This window comes from Argopecten irradians, chromosome 12 (genome assembly GCF_041381155.1).
Source record: "Argopecten irradians isolate NY chromosome 12, Ai_NY, whole genome shotgun sequence".
Taxonomy (NCBI): Eukaryota; Metazoa; Mollusca; class Bivalvia; order Pectinida; family Pectinidae; genus Argopecten; species Argopecten irradians.
In genome coordinates this window covers 11,557,444-11,580,500 of record NC_091145.1, presented here as the reverse complement: position 1 = coordinate 11,580,500, position 23,057 = coordinate 11,557,444, and the positions used below count along the sequence as shown (strand labels likewise).

General features: G+C 34.2%; 1 protein-coding gene across 3 annotated transcripts in view; it reads left to right on the top strand.

Moving 5' to 3' along the window:
* The window catches only part of LOC138336217 (IQ motif and SEC7 domain-containing protein 1-like), a 75,342-nt gene that overhangs the window by 994 nt on the left and 51,291 nt on the right, over positions 1-23,057 (top strand). The window lies entirely within an intron of this gene.

Here is a 23,057-nt window from a genome sequence, read left to right as displayed (position 1 = left end):
AATATTATATAACTTTCCATGTGGTGTACAGTAGGGGAAAAGTATTACCAAGGATATTACACATAAAATATGACCACCCCCCCCCCCCCCCCCGAACTAAAAAAAATAACCTCCACTCCCCTCAAAAATTCCTTTCCTGACAAACATATAATTGCCCCTAACCGCTCTTTTTGTTTTTGCCCCTCCAAAAAAACCCAAAAAATTTGAGACTTTAAAATTAAATCCTCATGGATATTTGGGGTAGTGTATGTGTGTAGGGGGAGGGGGCTATTAGCTCCTCCCCCAGGGTGTTTGTGGAGTGTGTGTGTGTGTGTGTGTGTGTAGAGGATGGGTGGGGCTACTCCCCCAGGGTGTTTGTGGAGTGTGTGTGTATGTGTGTTTGTAGGGGGAGGGGGCTATTAGCTCCTCCCCAGGGTGTTTGTGGAGTGAGTGTGTGTGTGTGTGTGTGTAGAGGGTGGGTGGGGGGCTACTCCCCCATGGTGTTTGTGGAGTGTGTGTGCAATATCACTGTTTTATATTATACATATATATGTCATTTTAAGTTTAATACAACTGATCCACATTTGTAAAATTGTCCAAACTAATATACAAACAACTAAATAACTTAAATGACATTATATATATATGAAACAGTGGTTTTGCATCCCTCACTCTTGTTGTGTACTTTTGTTGTACAATGTATGTAAATATTGTTGTACAATGTATGTACATATTGTTGTGTACCTTTGTTGTACAATGTATATACATATTGTTGTGTACCTTTGTTGTACAATGTATATACATATTGTTGTGTACTTTTGTTGTACAATGTATGTACATATTGTTGTGTACTTTGTTGTACAATGTTTGTACATATTGTTTGTAAACATTTTTGTACAATGTATGTACATATTGTTGTGTACTTTTGTTGTACAATGTATGTAAATTTTGTTTTGTATACAATGTATGTACATATTGTTGTGTACTTTGTTGTACAATGTATGTACATATTGTTGTGTACCTTTGTTGTACAATGTATGTACATATTGTTGTGTACCTTTGTTGTACAATGTATGTACATATTGTTGTGTACTTTTGTTGTATAAATGTATGTACATAATTGTTGTGTACTTTTATGTTGTGTACAATGTATGTACATATTGTTGTAAACATTGTTGTACAATGTATGTACATATTTGTTGTGTACTTTTGTTGTACAATGTATGTACATATTGTTGTGTACTTTTGTTGTACAATGTATGTACATATTGTTGTGTACTTTTGTTGTGCAATGTATATACATATTGTTTGTGTACTTTTGTTGTACAATGTATGTACATATTGTTGTGTACTTTTGTTGTACAATGTATGTACATATTGTTGTGTACTTTGTTGTACAATGTATGTACATATTGTTGTGTACCTTTGTTGTACAATGTATATACATATTGTTGTGTACTTTTGTTGTACAATGTATGTACATATTGTTGTGTACTTTTGTTGTACAATGTATGTACATATTGTTGTAAACATTGTTGTACAATGTATGTACATATTGTTGTATACTTTTGTTGTACAATGTATGTACATATTGTTGTGTACATTTGTTGTACAATGTATGTACATATTGTTGTGTACTTTTGTTGTACAATGTATGTACATATTGTTGTGTACTTTTGTTGTACAATGTATGTACATATTGTTGTGTACTTTTGTTGTACAATGTATGTACATATTGTTGTGAACATTGTTGTACAATGTACGTACATATTGTTGTGTACTTTTGTTGTACAATGTGATATACATATTGTTGTGGACATTGTTGTACAATGTATGAATATATTGTTGTGGACATTGTTGTACAATGTATGTACATATTGTTGTGAACATTGTTGTACAATGTATGTACATATTGTTGTGAACATTGTTGTACATATATATGTAACATATTGTTGTGACATTGTTGTACAATGTATGTACATTTTGTTGTGAACATTGTTGTACAATGTATGTACATATTGTTTGTGTACCTTTGTTGTACAATGTATATACATATTGTTGTGTACTTTTGTTGTACAATGTATGTACATATTGTTGTGTACTTTTGTTGTACAATGTAATGTACATATTGTTGAATAAACATTGTTGTACAATGTATGTACATATTGTTGTGTACTTTTGTTGTACAATGTATGTACATATTGTTGTGTACTTTTGTTGTAACAATGTATGTACATATTGTTGTGTACTTTTGTTTGTACAATGTATGTACATATTGTTGTACATTGTTGTACCAATGTACGTACATATTGTTGTGTACCTTTGTTGTACAATGTGTTATACATATTGTTGTGGACATTGTTGTACAATGTATGTATATATTGTTGTGGACATTGTTGTACAATGTATGTACATATTGTTGTGAAACATTGTTGTGGAACATTGTTGTACAATGTATGTACATATTGTTGTGAACATTGTTGTACAATGTACAAACATATTGTTGTGAACATTGTTGTACAATGTATGTACATATTGTTGTGAACATTGTTGTAAAATGTTGTGAACATTGTTGTACAATGTAGACATATTGTTGTGAACATTGTTGTACAATGTATGAACATATTGTTGTGTACATTGTTGTACAATGTATGTACATAATTGTTGTGAACATTGTTGTACAATGTACAACATATTGTTGTGAATATTGTTGTACAATGTACAAACATATTGTTGTGTAACATTGTTGGTACAATGTACAAACATATTGTTGTGAACATTGTTGTACAATGTACAAACATATTGTACTTTATTTGCTTCTGACTGTCATATATGTTTATGTGAACCATTGTAATTTATTCAGGGCATCCTTTTTGGTCTCCCAAAAATCATATTTGACTCTTTTGAGTTTGTGTCTATTTGTCATATGTTTTGACTCATCAGATTTGTGATTTGACTCCTGAATTTGCTAAAAGTCAATGGTCAACTGGATGCACTGTTATTGTAGGATATTGTTGACATATTTGGTGTTTATTGTTTGTAAATGGATTTTATAATTGTTGCTCTGTGTATTCAATATTATACTAAGTGCCTAAATACCTGAAATGGATAAACTTGAAATTGTTCTTTATCCATACAAAATGTTCTTCCATCCTTTCCTCAAACCCCCTTACAATGTTGTCTGTCGAGGTTTATATCACATGTGCTGGTATACAGTCAAACCTGTCTATAAAGACCATCCAAGGGTTCAAGAAAAAATGGTCATTATAGCCAAGTGGCCTTTATACACAGGTCAAATGTGTTATAAATGAGCTTCTGGGACACTGAGGAAGTGGTCTTATTAAGCATGACAGGTGATCTTTTAAAAAAGGTGCTGTTCCAGTATATATCTTTAACACACAATATGCTTCAGTGAGATTGCACTTCAAAAGGGCGAAAGTTCCGCTATCAGGGCTTTTTCTCACTGCTTTGGGAATGGGGCCTGTGGCTTTGAATTGGTGAAAATGGTGCACCAAAAGCAAGATTTGGGAAAATTATGAACTATGAAATAAAGCATAACAAATAAAAAATTTTTTATTGCCAGTGTAGTTTATGTACTTTTCTGAAGCCAATTCACAAATATTTAAAGCCTTTACCAACTAAGTTTATGCAATATTTTTGGACAGTTATTAAGAAACTTTGATTTTGGGAAATTTTAGGCTTGAAATGGGGAAAATTAAAAGGTTTTGCCATGAGGAATGGGGCCGAAAAAACCCTGGCTATTACAGGGACATACACAAATACATTAATATACACCGTAGCCACCCAAAACATAGATTTTCACACACACAACACATGTCATTTGAGGCCGTCCTTAATGATCTGAGCTGTAAAAATGATGTTAAGCCTTAATTGACCAACAATTGCTCAGTTTTCTACGCTACATATCGATAGAACTTGGCACTTCGGTCATGGGTTTGACACTGTGAGACATTGTTTTCTATCAAAACTAGGTCTCTTTCACCTTAATTGTAATCTTTAATTGATGTAATGAAGCCATAATGAAATTATATGAATCCTTATTTAGTAGTTTTTAATTAGCAAGTTGTCTTGTTCTGTTGTTATTTGACAGTGCATTAATTAGTCTAAGATTCAGTTACATTTCAAAGATAACATGTTTAAGTGAATATAGCTTGTGTGTTAATAACAGTTACTTGATCCTAAAGACAAAATGAACGGCATGAGTTGTAAAAAAAATCATAAAACATTGGGGATAAAGGAAAGAAGAAAACTGGGGGCAGAATTATAATATACTAGAAAGTGGAAGTTGGTGTTTGGGAGAACAGAAGTTTCTAAGAGTGCATGATAATTTTAAGCCAGGGATTTAGTTTCATCAAAAACATCATACATAACTTGGTCGTCATGATGATGATGTCACAGGATGAAACGGTCTCGTGTGACCTTGACCTTTGAGTTTATATAGGATTACTCACACTTTTAACAAAAAGCCTTGATCAGGACAAGATTTCTGCTTGCATTAAAGCTGTTTTTTATCATCCTAACATGTAAATTGAGGCGATTTTTCTTTACATGTTGTTAGTTGGTCCCCGACTGTTGCTCTATCTGAAACTAACAGCTGTGAATGTATACGTCTATACATCTCTTTATTGTGGCTTTGAATTAGTAATATTCGACCTTAAAGGCCAAAGTCTAGTTCTTGTTAGTTTGAAACACATTTAAATTGCTAAATGCACCAGTGCATTCATACTTTTTATGCTGGATATTTTTATATCGTAGCCATGAAATTGGGGATTGGGAGCACATGCAGTATTACTCATATTTAGATCTGTTCATCGTATGTATGTGTTCCTCCCTCTTCGTTGTACCCATCGTGAGTTGGGGACAAATTCATATATGGAAACTTAGAGGATCTTATTCATATGAATCAAGACTAATTAATTTGGAGACATGGGAGTGGGGTAGGGAAGGGCATAAATATTTATCTTAAAGACATATATAAGAGGTTCATATAATATAATGCTGCATGAAAATTATTTGTGTAACAATCACATTATCATACAAAAGTTTAAACAAAAGGTACAATTATTGATAAACTTGAAAAATGAAGAAAAAAATAAAGCTTTGGTAATAGTTATGGTTAAGCTTTCGTTAAATCTGGGTTGATCGTTTAAAGATGCATGTGCCTGCATGATTTATAGATTGCAGGTTCAGAACTTTTTGTTTCTCTCTATTAATTAAATATGACTTGCTATCATTTAATTGATCAATAGAACAGCTTATGTCTGATACATTTTATTTTTGAATATGTCTTATATATGCAATACATTTAGATCTTTAGATACAAATCCTAACCATTAAGGGTATAAGGCAGGGAGCGTTTGCAGCCTTATTTATATAATCAGGCCAAGGGGTACACGCCATTGATAAGCTGCAATATTGTAGCTCAAAAGACTTTAAGACAGAAAATGGTGTCGTCTTTAGAGCTACAATTGGTGCATATTACTGCTAATGGAGCAAAGTAATGATTATGCAAACCATTATAAAACGTTTGTTTGCATTTTATCTTACTTGTTCGATATCGCTTACCTACTAAGGCAATAAAACTGAACCACATAAATTATCAAATACTCATCGACGCATTTTTTTTTACATAATACATATGAAGGTGTTTCTAAAGTGAATTTATACGGCAAGTCCAGAAATTGTGAATTTGACGTCTGTGAGCGGTACGGTAGATATTAAGAATGGTAGTTATATTGTTTTGGACAAAAATATTATGTAAATGCATGTATACGCATAAAATAATTGGAAACCTACAGAAAAGAGGCAGTGCTCCACTACGACACATAGGGACCAATTCGTAACCGGCCGAATATATAGTAGGCCAGGTACGTATGTTCGTTCTAGCCATCGATACCTGACCTTGCAGAGTTTGAGTTGGCTATTTTTGCTCTGAGGAAGGGAAGGTTTCTGTCCCCATTGCTTATCTACATGAATATGATAGTTTCTGCACATGTTATTGTTTATACTGGTCAGCATAAGCGATTGAGACAATGTGAGTGTTAATATCATGTGACCAAATGAAGACAGTAAAAAGGGGAGAGTTCCCTATCACAAGAAGACTCAACTCAAAAACATGGCCATCTACAAAACACACACAATAAATTCAACACAAACAGGGGCCACACCAGATACAAAGGAAGCTATCATTTAATGAGTTTAGTTGTTGATGGGATAATAAGATAAAATATTACTGAAACAAAGTCTTCTTTCTGCCAACAAGTTACCATTATCGGTATCAATAATTACAATGAACAGGCCTTCCATGTAGCTCTGACACATTGGATATAAATGCAAATGTATAATTGATTTCTGTCTTTCATGCAGTTCTTATATATGCATGTATCTATGGATATGAGCTGCAGAAAGCTATTTATGTTGCTGTCTTGTCGATACTTTAGAAATAGTGAGATGAGTTGATACTGTAGAAATCGTGAGATGCGTTGATCTTTCCGACAACATTTAGTACTCCATGCAGTGTATACAGACATATAGCCGTGAGATTACGTGTTTCGGCGACCATATTATGACTCCTATTGATGCGATATGCCCTAGCTAGCTATTTTATTTTCCTCTGTTGTGCATTCAGGACCTTTTTATGGTAAGACATTCATATATTGCGCAGTGAAAGACCTGTCTTTGCTCAGTAGATAGCAGCGATCTTATCAGCTACTGGTGCATTTCATAGTGGTCAAGTTTTGATTGAGAGACTCGGTTATATCAAGTCTGTCAAACTGAGACTGTGGGAGCTGTTCGGGGTTGAATATATATGTTTTGTACTAAAGGGTGTGGTTCAATTTTGTTCTGATAGAATTCGAAGTTTAAAAAACAAATAATGGATTTGTTTTTAATCTTAATCTGGATCCTTTCTGTTGATTACAAAAACTATGAGAAAAAACCTGAATCATAAACCGAATATGAATGAATTGATCGATGAAAGAAAATTATGTAATTAATTATTTTTAATTTGATAATCAATTTTAATTTGTTTCTATGTAAAAAGATTTTTCTATTGTTTGAAATCATAGAAATCAAAATAGTCCGTTTCCCGCATTAAGCAAAAAGTATTGCTGTTTATTCAGACTGCAAATAGTACGTATGCATTCACCGTGAAATTGATAACGACAGGAAATCAGTAATTTTGTTATGGTAATTGCTCCAATAGATAAATAAATTCTATTTTCTTTCCTTGTCTAAACACTTTAACAGTATTTTTTGTCGTGGGTGATTTCTGTTTTATAAAACAAGGTGTATAATACGTTATACAGGAAGTGGCCTTTTTAGTGGTTTCATTGATAGAGCTTTGTACATCCTGTTACGGAAGGAATCGTTTAAAATCAGATAGCAACTTTATTTGGGAGTACGTTTGACCTTAAACATGATGAAAATTGGCTTATAGCGGTTTTATGTAGATATCTGTTACACATAGAAATAGCAAAGATAGAGATTCTTTCAGCATAGCTCTGGCTGGACAGGAAAATATAGAGATTCATTTAGCATAGCTCTGGCTGGACAGGAAAATATAGAGATTCATTCAAGCTCTGGCTGAGACAGGAAAATATAGAGATTCATTCAGCATAGCTCAGCTCACGGCGGGACAGGAAAATATAGAGATTCATTCAGCATATATAGCTCAGGCTGGACAGGAAAATATAGAGATTCATTCAGCATATATAGCTCAGGCTGGACACGGAAATATAGAGATTCATTCAGCATAGCTCAGGCTGGACAGGAAAATATAGATATTCATTCAGCATAGCTAGATAGACAGGACAGGAAAATATAGAGAATCATTCAGCATAGCTCTGGCTGGACAGGAAAATATAGAGATTCTTTCAGCATATATAGCTCAGGCTGGACAGGAATATATAGAGATTCATTCAGCATAGCTCAGGCTGGACAGGAAAATATAGAGATTCATTCAGCATAGAATAGCTCAGGCTGGACACGAAAATATAGAGATTCATTCAGCATATATAGCTCAGGCTAGACACGAAAATATAGAGATTCATTCAGCATAGCTCAGGCTGGACAGGAAAATATAGAGATATTCATTCAGCATAGCTTAGACTGGACGGAAAATATAGAGATTCATTCAGCATAGCTCTGGCTGGACAGGAAAATATAGAGATTCATTCAGCATAGCTCAGGCTGGACAGGAAAATATAGAGATTCATTCAGCATAGCTCTGGCTGGACAGGAAAATATAGAGATTCATTCAGCATAGCTCTGGCTGGACAGGAAAATATAGAGATTCATTCAGCATAGCTCTGGCTGGACAGGAAAATATAGAGATTCATTCAGCATAGCTCAGGCTGGACAGGAAAATATAGAGATTCATTCAGCATAGCTCAGGCTGGACAGGAAAATATAGAGATTCATTCAGCATATATAGCTCAGGCTGGACACGAAAATATAGAGATTCATTCAGCATAGCTCGGGCTGGACAGGAAAATATAGAGATTCATTCAGCATAGCTTAGGACTGGACAGGAAAATATAGAGATTCATTCAGCATAGCTCTGGCTGGACAGGAAAATATAGAGATTCATTCAGCATATATAGCTCAGGCTGGACAGGAAAATATAGAGATTCATTCAGCATAGCTCAGGCTGGACAGGAAAATATAGAGATTCATTCAGAATAGCTTGGCCTGGACAGGAAAATATAGAGATTCATTCAGTATAGCTCTGGCTGGACAGGAAAATATAGAGATTCATTCAGAATAGCTTGGCCTGGACAGGAAAATATAGAGATTCATTCAGTATAGCTTGGCCTGGACAGGAAAATATAGAGATTCATTTAGAATAGCTCTGGCCTGGACAGGAAAATATAGAGATTCATTCAGAATAGCTTGGCCTGGACAGGAAAATATAGAGATTCATTCAGAATAGTTCTGGCCTGGACAGTAAAATATAGAGATTCATTCAGAATAGCTTGGCTGGACAGGAAAATATAGAGATTCATTCAGTATAGCTTGGCCTGGACAGGAAAATATAGAGATTCATTTAGAATAGCTCTGGCCTGGACAGGAAAATATAGAGATTCATTCAGAATAGCTTGGCCTGGACAGGAAAATATAGAGATTCATTCAGAATAGTTTGGCCTGGACAGTAAAATATAGAGATTCATTCAGAATAGCTTGGCTGGGACAGGGAAATATAGAGATTCATTCAGAATAGCTTGGCGGGGACAGGGAAATATAGAGATTCATTCAGTATAGCTCGGGCTGGACAGTAAAATATAGAGATTCATTCAGTATAGCTCAGACTGGACAGGAAAATATAAGTAGGGTAAGATGTGGCTGAATTTGCTATATATGTGCAGGTTTAGTGAAAGAGGATTTCACATGAGGTCATGATCAGCAGGCCTAGGGGCTGCGGTGGCCGAGTGGTTAAGATGTCTCGACATATTATCATAATTGCACGCCCTCCACCTCTGGGTTGTGAGTTCGAATCTCATGTGAGGCAGTTAATTGTTGTCAGGTACTGATCGCTGATCCACTAACAAACCTGGATGACATGTCCTTATATGACCCTGGCTGTTAATAGGATGTTAAACTAATAACGAAAAAAACTATCGGAAAAAACCCAAACCCATGATCAGCATGCATATGTAAGCTCTAGCTAAGGGATTTTGATAGCTACATAAAAAGTTTATCAAATATATGAGAATCAAATGTTTATGGAAGTGAGGATAATAAGGGATCTGGCCCCAATCCCTAAAAACTCACTGACGTCAAAAATGGACCTAAAATTACATAACTACATGAGATCTGAGAACTCATAAACCTGGTTGTTATATCAGTATAGTGGATTTTGATTCCCCTCATAACCAGATGATTTAGACATCTATATTAAGTAGTTACAGGTGTTTACAAGCTGTGTATAATTTTACAAGTATTCCATAATGATCATTCATCATCGTTATAAATTTTTGTGGGCTTTTTAGTTCAGCAAAGGTCTAGATCTGTTGATAATAAATAAAAAGTGTATAATTTTATGATGTATCATGTATTTATGAATATATATGTACAAGTCAAGCCATGCATCTGGTATATCTATGATACAATCGATAATGGAATTATGCATATCAAATTTGTAGATTATTTTTACATGTTAATTGATTTTACATGTACATTTGTATAAATAAATAAAAACAAAGATGGCGACAATAAATTTATTTAATGTAAGAAAAACTGTGACAATCTGTCATTTTCTAATATCACCTTATAGGTGGAGAATATTTATATGGACTATTCAACACTTGCCGTGTTCAGAATTTAAAGTCTCCCGAAAACTTGATCACCCTGAATGAAGTCTTATAACAAACATAAACAAAGGGTTGTAATAAAATATTTTAAGCTTCTCACAGTATTTACAGATTACTGGTGTGTAGGGTTTTAAAGCATAGTCAACCATTCAACTTTCATAGTATACGAATAACGGAATGACACAAAGGGGAGACTACTCATAAATAAACAATAATGGTCGAAGAGACTTCGTTTCACAAAAGACAGAAATAATCAAGAAACGGTTAAAAGCTCTTTAATTCACATGTGAATACAATATCCACCTAAGCTTTAAATTTACACTGAGACAAATTTCATTAAAGTGCTCAAGGTCATATTGTTAATCGGCCTAGATATTGTATTGGAATGTCATGGTTGATTGAGTCGGGTCAGTATATGTTTAGATTTACCTGACACCTGTGATACCTGTACACTAATAAGCAGAACACCTGCAGGAGAACAGATTCACTCACACCAAATTAACCCACGGGCTGCACATCATGGCTGTGTAGATCTCTAAATTACGCATCTATCTTGAGCCAAAATGTATATTGATCAAGCATGACCAGATCTGAAATATACACAGACAGCTTGTACACTGTGTACACCAGAGGTTCTCTTAGATACCTGGTTCAATATAGCATCTGTCAGAGCCAAACTCTTGTTGGTATATACCTGATCGGTTACTTTTACCTGGTTCAATATAGCATCTGTCAGAGCCAAATTCTTGTTGATATATACCTGATCGGTTACTTCTCACAAGGGTCAAGTCGTAGCTTCTCTCTGGCTGAAGGCCGATTGTTTCTTTTTTTGTCTGAGGATATTTGTTAGAACAAGGTATATACATGCAGCTATAAGGCTTCAATCATTCAGGGACTGAGAGCTTTTCTCAGGCCCAGAGTAGAAAACTTCAATCAAGGTCATAAAGCTTTTCTCAAGGTCATTTATTTTTAATACCAGAGACCAGATTGTTTCTTCTGAGTCCAGATATATAGCTTCTCTCAAGGTCAGATAGCTTTTCTCAAGGTCAGGTGACTTCTCCCTATATCAGGTGCACGTGGCTTCTTTCAAGATTAAGTAGCTTCTCTCAAGGTCAGATGGCTTCTTTCAAGGTCAGATAACATCTCTCAAGGTCAGGTGATGGCTTCTCCCAAGGTCAGGTAGATTCTGTCAAGGTCAGGTATATATATATAGCTTTCTTCAAGGTCAGGTTACTTCTCTGAAGGTCAGATTACTTCTCACAGGTCAGGTAGCTAGCTCAGATAAAAAGCTTCTCTCAGGGACAGATACATTCTATTAAGAAAATGCATTCTCTGTGATTCCATATTTTTCTGCCTAGACCATAAAGTTTGTTCAGTTGAACAAGGCTTTAAATCATGCACACACTATGCAAAATCTGACCTAGATATATTTCGTTTCAAACCACTTAACTTCAGAGCCCAAACAAAGTGTACATGTACATATGATGTGAAGGCTACTGAAGGCAGACCAATCTTCACTCCCAGTTATATATATAAATCAGAAAACAAGATCTCAACACTTCATGGCACTGCTGTGCAGCTCGAGATTTCACTGAAATCTGCAATAAACAGAATCGACACTCACCAGTCAAAATAATCATTTCTGAAGTTCCTCTGTTTTCATAACAAATGCAGGTCTACTTAAACCATATACAACTGTACATGTTATTATAATTAGTTTTGAGTAATGCTGATGGATTTGTCTTAACGTGTGTATTTTTTTATACACAAAATTCACCATTAAAGTTTTTATTAAACTAAGTAACATTTAATAGTTTTTCATCAAAATGAAATATATTTCAACACATTGACAGTTGGTTTAAACATGTTTTGGGACTGCAGTGGCCGAGTTCGAAGTGGGGCAGTTCCCTGGTACTGACTGGTGGCCAGTGGTTTTTCTCCGGATACTCCGGCTTTCCTGCACCTACAAACCTAGCATGCCCTTACATGACCCTGGCAATTAATAGGACGTTAAACTAATAAAACCTAAACCCTTAGATATGTTTTATTTGCCTTTTTTTAATATTGGACAAAACGTACAGATTATTGGATATAATCAGATTTTAATCACTTCAGTATTTTAATTCATGTCATTTTTAGAAATGGCAAACAGTGGACCTTATACATCACTTGTAGCTTACATAATATAAATGTTATCGAGGGTCAAGTATGTATTTGTATTCATGAATTCTTAGAGGAAACTAATGATGTATGCATTTTTAAGAAGAAATATTTAACTGTCTGCACTTTATATACATACATGCATACCTGCATTTTATATTGCATTGTGTAGCAGAGTACATAGCCTTGCTAAGCTACATTAGACACGATTTGGTGATAGTAGGCCGACTTTCACTGATCATTCATGTTGCTACACTCTAGCTACCATAAAGGTCCTACCAGGACTACACCATATATATTTATATACACTTACTGAATGTTCTAAAACAAAACCCAGCCATACACTTGTGTCTTCAGAAGTTGTGTTGGCACACATTATAAAGCTACCTAGTGCAGCTTATCTCTCGGCCTGACATGACCTGGGGAGGAGAGAAAGCACTTGAGAGATTTAATTGGGTTTAAATAGCATGGATGTGGGCTGTGACCCAAAGCATTAGAACCATGAGAAATCAAATTACTGGAACCACAGTTGAAAACGAATACAGAAATATATCCCAATTATTTGCATTAATGTAGGTGTATTATTGGATACTTTAAAGAAGGCAGGTTTTTCTCCGGGTACTCCGGCTTTCCTCCAACAACAAACCTGGTACGTTCTTATATAATTACATGACCATGGTTTTAATAATATTGTGTTTCAACTAATAAAACCCAATAAATGTAAAGCAGTTTCAGATCTGTTAAAATTTGTATTGGGTATATCATATAGCTATACTCTTGAGGTTACTTTTAGATGTTCCTTCTGGTATATTATGTGATATGCCCCTCCTATTTTAAAATATTGAAATGATTTCTGTGTCCCAACTTGTTAACACATAATGGGCAAGAGATACCATTATTTTATAGAGACACAACATGAACATACCGCAGCCTCCCAAAATATACAGACATTCACTCATACACATCACATACATGGGCAGTCATCCTTAAATGACTCGGCTGAAAGGACAGAAGAAAAAAGCTAACCAACAAAGTTTCCTTATATCAAGCTATCAATTTCAAAATCTGCTTATTTATTTATAGATAAAATTGGATGAGAATTTAGACAGTATATCACAGAAATAAATGTGAACTGTGTTTCTTTATGTCATTCTATTCAAGCAGCAATTTTTTGGTCCAGTATTGATATTTTTGCTCTGAAAACACTCTCCTACACTCTTAATAGAAATTTATATGATTTAGTCGGTCCGGGTGTTTATTATGATGAATATGGTAGAATACACTTTATAGTCGTTTTTCCAAAGATGTATTGATGATAGAGATGACTCTGTGTACATTGTACACATGTGACCGGGGTCATGTGACTATTCTGGCTGAAGGAAGCTCGTTACATCAATAACATTCTCAAACATCAATTAGTGAAGTCCCTACTTAATGGTCTGGGAGGGGTGGGGTGTACAGGGAGAGCTCGTCTGACATCAATAACAACAGCAGGCTTAGACAGCCACATAATGTACAGCTTCTCTACACAGTATTGTTTACATCAGAAAAAACTTTCATTATGATGCCAATTTGGCTTCGTGTTGGGGAGTAGGAAATTGGACCCAGTTGACAAATACTATAAGGATGGTTTAAGTGCTGTTTGATTTCTACAGCTGTTTCTATAACTAGTCTGAGAGAACACATTATTTTACATGTTTGGTGACGTCAATTTGAATAAAAAACATTTATGCTATGTACACATGTCATTACAATTATTGACTTGCATGGAGGTTAACATGTAATTATATGAACCTGAGAAAAGAAAACTGAAAAAAGAATACGAAGAAAACCTTTGAAGTGAATGACTTTTATTTTAGAAAAGATGTGTAGGAATATTACAAGTACAGTCAAACCTGTCTTATTGATGTCCACCTCTGTAGAAAGACCACCTGCTTCATAAGGCCACTTTGTCGAGGTCCAAAATGGTCAATTTCAATACACTTTGCACTGTGTATAAATATACAATACACTTTGTACTGTAAAAAAATATACAATACACTTTGTACTGTGTATAAATGTAAAGACCACTTGACTATAGAGACCATTTTCCTTGGTCCATTGGATGGTCTTTATAGACAGGATTGGCTTTACATGTATAGCAGAAACTCCTGAAATATCATTGGAAAGAGTTACATAATTTTGGGCATAGTTGGGCTGGTGTCCATTTTATAACCTGATGAATCTAAAAAAAGAAATTTCAAGACACGACCAACATTGCATTTATCACAGACCCAACACATTTCAAATCAGTGAAAAGATTAGAAAAGTTCTTAGCCAATATATCTTTGTGGTCTGTGGTAAAGGCATCAGATTCACATTATAAAAGTACTGAATGCTTGAGTACAGACTTAAAATTTATTGTAAAAAGAGACGGAATCAACGTGATGTAGCGGGGTATAAATTTGTATTGGTTATGATCAAAAGAAAGAACAGTGGCATTTCCTGATATTTAAATGTATCGTCAGTGATTTTGAACCTATTTTATTGGTGTTCATTGAATGAATTCAAATCCATGCAAGCTTCGTTATCAAGAGAGATTGGATGATCAAGTGAAACTAGGATAGGAAATTATAGTCCAACACTATGTTGTAAAAATGCTGTATTCCATTAGCTGTTTTGTTGATGAAATCTGTGCCAGCTGTTAAATTGAAAAACTTTCTCCATCAAATTGGGACATATTCATGATCAGCTACTTGAAGAGGATATCAGTGAAGAACAGGCCCCGGATTGTTGTTACCATATGGCACGATTGTATTAAGATATAAACACTGGCTTAATTCTCAGTTAAAGTTCCAAAGTAGATATGTTGAATTGAGTCCAAGTTTGAAAGCGTTGTATATTGGGGTTAATTTGCGTTGGTGTAGAAGTTGTCTAAGCTAGCTACTTCACTATCAACACTTATTCTCTTTCCTGAGTGACAGATACTTTTTATACATGAAACAAAAACTGTAGAAGTTAGCTAAATTTAAAAACAGAAAGTGTAACTAGTTTTAGTAACTTTGTATATATTAATATGTATAAACAATTGCAGCTATAACATAAATGTCCCCGCCTCATCCCACCCCGCCCCAACTCAAAACTCCCTACCTCATCTCTCCTGACCCAAATCTCTTCTGTTCCTCCCAATAAAATAACAATACAAATTGGTTATTAATCATATCAAATAGCATTCAAACCTCTCCAAAAAAATCAAAAGAACAAAAAATTGTCTTCGTTAACATTGTAGCTAATGTGGTCTTTGAAGGTGGCCATATAATACAGAGCTCGTGGTTGCTATATGGTAGGTTTTACCATTCATATTTAAATAAAATCTAAATGCTGTTTTATGTTGCCTTAATGAGAAATCCATAATTAATAACTTTACCTCTCTTGAAACTACAGTAAAACCTGTATTTAGAGACCACCTCTGTATAAAGACCACTTGCATACAAGGTCTATGTTCTTGGGGTACAAAATGGCTAATTTAAACAACTGGACCTGTGTATTAAGACCAGCTGGCTTTAACTTCACTTCTGTTGAAACTACTTTAAAACCTGTCTAACCAACCACCTCTGTATAAAGACCACTTGCATACAAGGTCTACCTTCTTTGAGTCCAAAATGACCACTTTAAACACAACTGGACCTGTGTATAAAGACCAGTTGGATTTGAAGATCATTTGTCAACCCGTTATTGGGCTTTATAGACAGGTTCCACTATACACAGATCATGATCATTATTAGACATAGAATAGAAAAGATAAGGATTCACAGTATAGTGTGTAAATTTTCTAAACTGGATGTCACTGGGACCAGCATATCTGGTTGATTTAGCCAGGTTTCTGGATTATACAAGTTTTAATCATAATAAGTTAAGATGGAAAATGCTATATAATTACGTCAGAATACAGAGATCCATATTAGACAAGGGCCGGTTTAGACAAGTTATGCTGTACATAGTATGAAAAATAATGATTTATAATAATCACTATAAATCAAGATGGAAAATGCCATAAAATGTCAGAATACAGGAATCCAGATTACACAAGGGCCGCGGTTTAGACAAGTTATACTGAAGTATGAAAAATAGCGATTTATTATTTAATCACTATAAATCAAGATGGAAAATGCCATAAAATGTCAGAATACACAAATCCAGATCACAAATCCAGATTACACAAGGGCCGGTTTAGACAAGTTATACTGAAGTATGAAAAATAGCGATTTATTATTTAATCACTATAAATCAAGATGGAAAATACCATACAATGTCAGAATATGCGGGTACAGATAAGACAAGGGGCACGAATCCAGATTACACAAGGGCCGGTTTAGACAAGTTATACTGAAGTATGAAAAATAGCGATTTATTATTTAATCACTATAAATCAAGATGGAAAATGCCATACAATGTCAGAATACACGAATCCAGATTACACAAGGGCCGCGGTTTAGACAAGTTATACTGAAGTATGAAAAATAGCGATTTATTATTTAATCACTATAAATCAAGATGGAAAATGCCATACAATGTCAGAATACACGAATCCAGATTACACAAGGGCCGGTTTAGACAAGTTATACTGAAGTATGAAAAATAGCGATTTATTATTTAATCACTATAAATCAAGATGGAAAATACCATACAATGTCAGAATATGCGGGTACAGATAAGACAAGGGGCGGTTTTAGACAAGTTATACTGAAGTATGAAAAATAACGATTTATAATAATCACTATAAATCAAGATGGAAAATGCCATACAATGTCAGAATACACTAATCCAGATTACACAAGGGCCGGTTTAGACAAGTTATACTGAAGTATGAAAAATAGCGATTTATTATTTAATCACTATAAATCAAGATGGAAAATACCATACAATGTCAGAATATGCGGGTACAGATAAGACAAGGGGCGGTTTAGACAAGTTATACTGAAGTATGAAAAATAGCGATTTATTATTTAATCACTATAAATCAAGATGGAAAATACCATACAATGTCAGAATATGCGGGTACAGATAAGACAAGGGGCGGTTTAGACAAGTTATACTGAAGTATGAAAAATAACGATTTATAATAATCACTATAAATCAAGATGGAAAATGCCATACAATGTCAGAATATGTGGGTACAGATAAGACAAAGGCCGGTTTAGACAAGTTATACTGAAGTATGAAAAATAACGATTTATAATAATCACTATAAATCAAGATGGAAAATGCCATACAATGTCAGAATATGTTGGTACAGATAAGACAAGGGCCTGTTTAGACAGGTTATACTGTAATGGAAACAATAATGGCCCTATACTGTATAAACAGATGTAGGTTTTTTATAGAAAAAAACCCTGATATAAGGCAGTGTGTATATGATGTATGAGTAGAGCCTGGGAAATGGTATAATTACAGCAATACACACTCCTACACTACAGCATTGATAACCTATATTGATCAGATCGGCCAATTTGTATGTCCCTGGGGTACAGCCGCAGAGGACATCTAAAGATATCATTATATGTTACTATGTAACTATCAGTACGGCACTGATTGGACCGGCAGCTGTTGTCTTGTTGTTGACCGACTGACCACCATTGTCCTAAGCCTACAGACATGGTCAATACTCTCTGTTACAGAGATTCAATATGTTCACCTTAGGGGGTCAGTTATTGTGAGAGTACTCCACAATTTATTCTCTGATAAAATCAACAACATGTTCAGTGAATATTTCATGACGGTTATATTTTTCTTTCATTTCAATCGTATGCATGTCATGTGATAATATATTTTTGGTTTAAGTGTAATTATATCTAAAGACAAAAATAATATATCCGTAGTAAGTATATTAATTTGCTCTAATCAGTCTAAATCTGGCTTAATTTAGTGAATTGTTTTGCTTTAAGAACTGAGGTTTTTTTCTCCTCTAATTAAATCTATTTTTGTGTGGTTTAATTTTGTCTAAGATCCTTTTAAGAGCCGTTGACATTTATAGCTATATACCCCAGGTTCTGTGGAAGAGGAAAACCAAAGTACTTAGAGGAAAACCATTAACTTTTAGCCGACTAGTTCCAGTCATTCTACCCCACATTGGTCTCAATCTTGTGTCTTGTAGGTTGAGAGCAAGCTTGGCGGAATATTAATGTTTTAATTTATACTTAATATTTTGCCTACTGCAGCCCTAAGCCAAACATAAAAGCTGACACTTGATTTAACAACCATAGTGATAGATATTGGGCTAACAGAAGATACCAAATTAAACCAAACTGCTCAAGGAAGAATAAAAATTTTAGCATAGAGATTACACATATGTATATACATAGGGAGGGCATTGACATCAACCTAATTAATAAGAATGTAGGAGTTGCTTCCCTTTGTACTTGTGCACTATTTTTCCTAACCCATCAGGAGATAGGTTTTAATGCTTTCAGTTTTCTAATTTAAATTATTCACCCCTGAAAATGCCTTTGGATCATTCAAGATCAAAGACTTGATCAGTTCATTTTGGATTATAAGCGGTGAATTAATTAGTTAGTATTAATTATGTAATATTAATAGATTGACGAACATTGATCATGCAGGTTTGTTAATGATAATTTTCTTCTTTATTTTCAGGTAAGTGAGTTTTCCATCAGAAGTTATAGTTAAAATGACAATCGTCAGTGTGTAAGTACCACATCCTTTCTAAAAACTAAATATGCTTGTCCTGTTTGATTGCGTCCAACAAAAGTATGTTTGGGGATCATGGTCTTTAAATGCATGGCTTTCACTTCCCCGGAGAAGATTGAGACACACAGTTTATGACATATGACTGGTTGTATATCATTTTGTCCCCCTAACAATAGATCCATTACCTGCAGGTACTGTTAGAATTTCTTTATTCTCGATTTGAAGATTTTTGAGGAAGGATTATTTCATGTACATATAACCCTATCATTGATAATGGAAATGGGTCGACATTGTTCAAAAGATGACATTATCGATCTTTAGTGTGTAACACATTTGTTCTTATTATTAAAGGTAATTGTACTACTGGTATTTTGATTTAATTCAGTTCAACAAGTGGTTTAACTTACAAATTCCTTTATTCTCAATTTGATGAATTTTGAAAATTATAAGGAAGGATAATTTCATGTTAATGATGTGATATCAATGGTAATGACAATTTGGGTAACATTGCCATCCAATGAAGCCAATCAGCTGGACTAAGTAAGGGGAGACAATTCCCTTAACTAAAGACATAAGGTCATTATCTTAAATCAATACTTAAGGATGAGGGTTTATTGCAAGATGTGGATAGAGTTTACATTAATAAAAAAACAAAAACAAACAAAAAAAAAAACCCAAAAACCAAGTACATGTTATTGATATAAATGAGCTGATCTAAAAACAAGTATTGGCCATATAATGCCTGATCATGTTTCATGAAAAAATAGTTATGGTAATAATAATGATATTTGTTGATATGTTGCTTGGTGACAGGTAGCTATACATCAGAACAAATCATGGTGTATAAATATTGTTTATCTAGACGCCTATTCCATGTATGCCTGTTTGGGACCGTTAGCTTCTATCTGATGATGGCAAGTTATGATATGGTAATTTTTTTCTCACATGTAATTATCAAGTTTTAGACATACCAGTAGTCTCCTTTCTAGCTTTCAGTTAATTAGGCAAAAAGTCTCTTACCGCTGACAAAGTGATGACAAGCTTGGCACACAAAGTGATGTATAGACCGCAATATAACCATGGTATATATATTTATCTGTGTATCTGTTTAAGTATGGTAAGAAATGTGTTAAATGTTTATTATACAAACAGTATTTAATGTTACATTATTTGATATACTTTTGCTAAAAATGAATTTTTAAAACCATAACTATAAGGGCATATTACATTATTATGAAGAAGGGGCCATAGCGACCGAGTTAGTAAGATGTCTTGGTACATATTAAATAAAAAGCCTTCCACCTCTGGGTTTCAAGTTCAAATCCAGTGCCAGGTATTCTAATATTCATCCACCTTCTGAACATGGCACGTCCTTAAACGTCCCTGGCTGTTGATAGGATGTTAAAACGACGAACGACGAACCAAAATTAATGTCGAGACTGACAAAATAAAACTGGAGGGTTTTGAACTTGTATGTAATATATTTCTTGTTCTATATCAGAGTGCTGCAGCAGCTAGCTAGCTATCAGTCAACATCAAATGAAATTTGAATTACATCATACATCTCACTTATCTTATTTCCAGAGAAACCTTTGGGTCCTGTAGTTTACTATTTTATACTTCTGTATCACTTGACGGTTAAGCTGTGTGATTAAGCAATAAAATGCTACATAGACAATAAAATTAAATTACTGAAGTGTTTTATTTCTGTGTTATATAATAACACTTGTAAAGAATATAAAAATGCTTTAAAGGATAAAGTTAAATTATTATGGATTATACGGTTATCATATTCATTGACATGGTTTCTGATCTCAGCTCCGAGGGGAGGGGAATTGTGGTTGGGGGGTGGGGGAAGGGGGTAGGTCTGAGATATATACATTTAAACAGCTCAGTTTTATCCATAAATTGATCTATAATTTCAATCTTGTTAGCCATTTATGCCTTCTAGCTAATGTGTATAAAAGCTTCCTTGAACATCAATTTCAATCTATGTAAAGCTACCATGCTTGAAATTAAACGTAAATGTTTTTGAAGAAGGGAGATCACTCTGTGTTACTCTCAACGATTATGAGATGATCGACAGTAGTAAGACAGGTTTGGTAAATCCTTCCTATGTTGTGATTACAAAATTAGAGAATGGTGTTGGTAGCGTACTTTGCATGCTAAAGTAATGGTAATGTGTACATGTTACTGAAATGAAAATTATGAGTCTTTTGAAATTTACAAATTCAAGCTAACAAAGTTGTACTATACATGTATTGTCATCTTTCTTTTCTGATGTTACACAGCCTTATATCATAGATAGCAGGTAAGTTAAGTGTTTACTTGGATTACAGAAAGTTATATAAACAAAGACTAGACAAATTACTGTCATGTATACATGAAACATACACCTGTGCTATATAACAGAAACAGAATCATCTTTGTCATATTATGGAATGTAAAAATTAGGTTTTTGTGTAATACATAAACCTGAAGTCAAAACAGAAAGAAAAAAATGTTATCTGGTGCTAAAATCAATGTAAAAAAAGTAAAGCCTAATATATATTCTGATATCTAGTTATAAAAAATGACTTAAATCATAAAGATAAAAGATTTGACCAAACAACAAGCTGTTACTCAGCTGTTGACAGAGCATGAAAGCTTATATATCTCATAGTACGGAGTCAGAAATATGTCCATATTTAATTCCTTTCTTGGCAATTGGAAAGGGATGAGTATTCTCCAGTTCTAATAGACATTGAGATTAATCATACTACTGAAGGGGAAAAATGCCTTACTTCAGCATAAAATCAGCATGCATTGTTTACTTAACAATGGAGTTATAATTATATATTATGATAAAACGATATATATAAGGTAACAGATCTATATCTACTATAAATAGTCACAGATGTTGATTACATCATGAAGTCTGCTTTAAGTTTTCTTTCAGATGTTACGACACAAAGTCCACCCATATTGTTCTGTATTTTACTACCCATCATGTCAGAGCGTGACAAATGTATCGGGTGTCTTTTTCAGTCTTTGACAATTTGACGTTTAGATCTGACAGATACGCTAGGCCGACTTAGGTTAGCTGAAGGGTAGCTTTTGTTATAAGTACTATATATATGATATAAGAATAAAGGTTTGTTCATTTTGTAGTACAATAACGTTATGATATGAAAACTTTGGAGAGCTTGTCTCGCCGGGGTTGTCCCAGTCTCGAGGCAAATTGAAATTGCATTTAATTTCTGCATATGAAATATTCACATTTGGTAACGGCTGTTTATGATACACATCAATGAATTGTGCACTTGAAATACTGTACAAACTGTCAAGGGATGCGAAGCAATGCTGTATAATGAACAGATAGTTCAAAAGAAATATTTTCATTCAATTTGACCTTCTTTTGAGAAGATTTAAGAATAGTATTCAGGCATTCGGCCAAAAGATATTTACCAAGATAAGTTGTGTATCGCGGAGCATATTTAGAAACTAAAGCCAAATAAAGTGGGAGATTCACAGGCAATATTATACTAGGTCGTTTGTGAATATCCTAGGGGATAGAGGTTTACACGATGAAATCTGTTTGTAAGAAAACGTGAGCTGTATATTTATCATTAGATACTGTATTCAGAGGAATAGAGACTTCTCTAACCGCGGGCAGAAACTTTCTTACTCGTGTATAATAGTGTGGACAGCAGAGTGAAACTTAATTACATATATACCTACCTTTTACCTACACAGGTTGTGTTGGTAATGTTGTGTGATAGGCATCTTGTGTGAAATAGACGGCTATTTATGAATTGTCCACAGTTAATTACCGACATTATGAGAAATTCTACCTGTGGGCTAGAAGAAGGTAACGTACAATTATAACATTGTGACTGTGACTAGGGTGTTTGTTGTTCA